We start from the raw sequence: 5,140 nt of genomic DNA on the forward strand, positions 1-5,140 counted from the left end.
CCAAGCTCTCCACCTGGGGCACTCCAATTCGACTCCACTGATGCGCACTTTTGCTTTATTTGCCCTTGGTGTGTGATGTTTTTCTATGTGTTTTATGTCAATTTAATTCCCCAGAGATGGCGTTAAAAACTTGACCCGACTCGAAGTTACGCAGTAATTTAGCTTTCAAAAATATGGCAAAAAACTTGACCCAATTTATATTAAGTATTTAATGTGAAAATTTTAAATGATATATAAAATATATAAATTAGTTCACACACTATGGGTTCTACGCAAGTGTGTTTATCGCTTCAAGTAATATAGGTCCTTAGTCAAATTCTAGTCCACTTAAATTAGTCCTTAGTTTGGAATATCGATTTAAGTGATTTTTCTAACAAGTACTCCTAAATGTAAGTCTTAAGTTTAAAACAACTAATAATTTTAAAACAACTAATAATTATTCTTTTAAAACAACTAATAATTATTCTTAAATGAAAATATTAATTCTAAAGATAACTCTTTTTAGATAAACTGGTTTGGAGAATTTTAATATGTTACAAACTGTTATTCTTATGTAGTGAATTGGATAACGTAAAAGAATGATATACATTAAATATTGTATGTGTCAAATAAGAGTAATTTTAATTCTCTACCCTCAGCCAAGTGTTATAGAGAATCGTTGTCTAATCTTAGGTTTAGTCTCTAAATCTGTGGTTAGGCTGGGAGGAAACTGACTCTCACTCCATAGCTCCCACTTCCCTTCCCCTGAAGGCTAAGTCTCGTTTTAGTTCTTAAACGCTAAGACCAAATTTGGGATTTTAGTCCGTCACCTTAGAATCTCCAATTATTTGCCCAGTAATATATATATTTCCCTATTTATTTGCACTCAACCCTCATGAACTTCACCATCCTTGGAATTTGAATGTGACTCCACTTTGTTGAGAGTTACACCGCCCTCTTGGGTCTTAATGCAATTACAACGAATTTTAACACTACAACGGGCCCTTATTGTAATGTAAAGGAAGTGCAAGTAAAAACCATCATATTTATAATCAAAACTTCTTCTAGCATGCATCTCAATATCCTAAACATGAATCCTACTCATTACAAAAGAAAAGCAAAATGAAAACAAAAACGTAATCTTCTCATGCCACTATTTCCTAATAAAAAGAAAGAGTAAGAAAGATACATCACAAAGCACAAAGAAAACACAACGAAAAACTTTTTTTCATCAAAGCAAATCTCCTAGATAAGTGTTTATAAAATCATAAGATAATGAAGAACACAATACTTAGTTTTTTCCCCTTAAAAGAAAGATAAAAATCTCTCCCACAAAGTCTCTCGCTGATCCATGCAATGTTAGTACATCCTCTTACAGATTCTCTCAAAATTCCTTCTCCAATCACTCCAAAAAGGTAGAAATCTACATTTTTACTCCTATTCTAAGATCTATAAACATTCTCCATATTTTTTAACTCACACATAGACTTTTTCTGACATAAAATCACTCTATTATAGTGTTGGAACGAGTTTCCCAAGAGATGCCCAAGCAACCTTCCAAAAATTGTCTAAATTCAATGTATATGGGCAAATAACAGTGCCTAAAGCCGTCAGCGCTATTTTTGGGCGTTGTCGGTGTCGTTTTTTGTTGTTCTCTGGACTCTGGCGTTGTTGGCGCCACCCTGCAGCAACTCCACCGTTTTGCTCCGTTTTAGCTACGTTTTGCCTCGTTTCAGTTGCATTGCGTTCCTAACAGATAGACCTACAAAATAAGCATGAAAACATCCTTTCTTTATAGTATAATTTCATTCAAAAATGTGTGAGAAGTGTAACTGAGATTAAGCATAGAAAGACATATTGAATGTGCTAAGTTAGAATTTTATTTCTTGCTCATTTTTACTCCAAATTGCACCATTTTTGCTTCATTTTCTCCAAAAATCCATTTCTTGTACCTGAAACTAAAAATATGCAAATTGCCTTCCTTTAAAGTGTATTATCATTAAAAATTATTAAAATTGAGCATAAAATATATATGAAAAAGTAGGTAATTTTTAAACGTATCAGCCGCCTCCCACGCCAACTGCCACACAGCCTGCAGTTCACAAATCGTAGCTCTGTCTGACGCAATCCAGAGCGTCTATTCAATACACGTGCGATCCAACGGCTCCTGGTCATCGTCCCCAACTGACTAAACATGAGAACCACACATTTTCTAAACCTAATATCTCGCTCAATACTTAATTAAATCACATGGGGCTTGTTCCTATAGCTTCATCTAATCAAGGAGAACATATCCATATGGTTAGATGCAATTGAAATTAAACTTTTCTTCACAATTAGTGAAACTGAGCACAATTTTATGGTTAGTGAGCTATATCTTCATCCAAGAGGTGTGGCCTCGATTGGATTGGTTGTGGACGTTCGTTGTGACCTTAGGAATCCCCTCCAAGAACCAATTTGAGCTAAGGTTGAGTCTAAGAAAGAGTTCGATTAAGGGGTTATTCGAGTTTGGTCTATGAGTGGGTTGGAGTGCTCAAAATGTTGGGGCTTTGATGGGCACTTCCTCTCTTGCTCTTTTGAAGTTCAAGAGTGAGTTAATTTGAAGTTTGAGAGAGTTTGATGGAGTGACAGAAAATCCTCTAGTTTTTTAGCTTAAAATTCCAGCAGGAAAGTGGCTATGGATGGCTGAGGACAGTGGGGTTAAACTTAGGAGGGTTGAGAAAAGCTCTAGTGAGAATTTGTCAGAGCTTCCCCAAGGAATTGTATGCCCTCCATGTTTGGTTGTGGAGGAGGGTTCTTATAGCCTTGGCCAAAAGGAAAGCCTCAGGATATGATTGGCTGGTGCCAATGAGTTGAGTTGGAGTGTTGAGTGGTGCAAGTGACAAATTGGGGAGTAACATATTGGATGGGTGCAATTGGGTTCAAACCATAGGATGAGTCTTCTCGTTTTTGAGTTTTCTGGCGGCTAGGTAGGCCTACCAGGGCTTGGCAGGTGACTAGCTAAGTCAGGAAGCTCAGGGAAGTTTATTTGTGATGGCTTAGGGGCTTGGGGGCTTGGGAAGGTTGGTGGCAAACATCTCTTTGGTTTAGCCACTTTTGGGAAGAAATCCCTCAAATCAAGGGACACTTGGTCCATGGCTCAGCTAGTGACGGCTAGGTGGATCTAGGTTGGGTCTTAGAGTCTACAAGATGGTTGTGGTGGCCAAGGTTAGGCTAGACCAAGTGGCTTGAGGTGAATTTGGGGTTTGGGTTCAAAATCATGGTTTGGACTTGGACTTAGGTTTGGGCTTGGCTAAAGTTTGAATTTTGGTTAATTGGAATGCCAATTTGGTTTAGAAGATTGTTATAAGTGATTGGGAGGTCAATTGGGTGGAGATTGGGAGGTCATGGAGTTTAATTTGGAGAAATTTGGAATTTTGGGCAAAATTGGGGGGTTTTCATTTTAGTTGGATTTAGGCTAAGTTTGAGTTTGGGTCTAGACCATTGAGAGTTCAAATTGGTCTAGGGAAGTGTTATGAAGAGTTTAGGGTTCAAAATTGGAGAAATTGGATTGGTTATGGGGTTCAATTTGATGGAATTTAGGGGTATGGTCAAATTGAGGATTTTGGCTCAAAATTGAAATTAGGGTTTGGAGGTTGGTTCAATTGGTCTCCAAAGTGGTGTAGATTGGGATTGGGTAAGTTGATGTACAATTTAGGTTTGAAATTGAGTGAGATTTGAGTGAATTTTGTGGCAATTGAGATGAATTTGAGGAATTTGGGCCCTTAGGGGCAGAATTGGGATTTTTGTCAAAATTAGTCAATTTGGTCGAATTGGACCAATTGGGTGGCTGGGATTGGTTTAGGGGAGGTTTAGAATGATTTTGGAGGTTTTGGAAATTTTTCAGACATGAGGGGTATTTTGGTGGCAAATTTAGGGGTATTTTGAGAATTTTGGGGAAAATGTGGTGTTTTGGCCAATTTAGATGGCTTATGCTTTGTCCTAATTTTTGGAGAAAATTTGAGGATTTGGGCCACTTCTGAAAATTTAGGGTTACAGGGACATTTTGGTAAATTTGGATAAGTTGTGGCCTAAAAGGACAAAATTGGGTGTTTAGGTACAATTGAAGGTCATTAAGTATGTCAATCATGATGATTACCTTACTTGAGCCATGGAACTAAGGGGAAGCTTAATTTGGATTCTCCAGGTGTTGGTCCGAGCTACCCTAGCCAAAGGGCTAAAAGCTTGTCGACCACCCACATGAGTTTCCAAAAGAGAAAAGGGAAATAGGTTCAATGGGTGTAATTTTGGGGTTTTAGGACAAGTGGGGAATTGTGATGTGTTTGACTGTGTGAGAGACCAAACCCTAGCCACCGATGGTTGCCCTAAGTTTAACAGTTTTATGGGGACTCATCCTTGAATCCTCACATGTTGGTCTCAACCTTCCAAGTGTTGGAGGTTCATGACTATACATATGGATTCCAAAGAGAGTAAGGAAATGGTATAAATTTCTATGTAGGTGGGTTCCATCTCTAGTCTTCTAGGATAGCATTCTTCTTTTTCCTCTCAAGTGATTAGTAGGGTGATCATTTCTTCAAATTTTTATCTTTAAAGCATCGTAGTGATTGCATGAGCGTTTGTAACATTCAAATTATCAAATGACACTTTAAAAATGAAGTAGATAAAAGCTCCTAACTCCATTTACTAATAGGTGATTAGAGCTTTGGCTATCACCACATTATTAAAAAAAGTCATGCTACGGGTGTGTAAACAAGCCAAGCTTGAGCAAGCCCAAGTTCAGCTTGTGTTCGACTCGTTAAAAATATCATTGAATGTGTTTCGTCCGTTAATATATCGAGATCAAAAAAAAATATTCGTATTATGCTCATTGGCTTAGCGAGTCAAAAACACGAACTGTTCCCAGTAAACCATTTTAACATATCTATTCTTAATCATAATATTAAAAAGGTGAGAACTATATTTAAATATTATTATTTATATTAAAACATTCACTTAAATACAATTAAATATATTTTATTTCACACACACACACAACCGAACAAAAATAAACAAATCATAGTTCGTTTTCAGCTCATTTATATATCAAGCACAAAAAAAAATATTCATGCGACGAATCAAACACTAGCTACTTAACAAGCCAAACACGAGCAATTTACAAACA

Source organism: Phalaenopsis equestris, unplaced genomic scaffold (assembly GCF_001263595.1).
Source record: "Phalaenopsis equestris unplaced genomic scaffold, ASM126359v1 Scaffold001062, whole genome shotgun sequence".
In the NCBI taxonomy this organism is placed as follows: domain Eukaryota; kingdom Viridiplantae; phylum Streptophyta; class Magnoliopsida; order Asparagales; family Orchidaceae; genus Phalaenopsis; species Phalaenopsis equestris.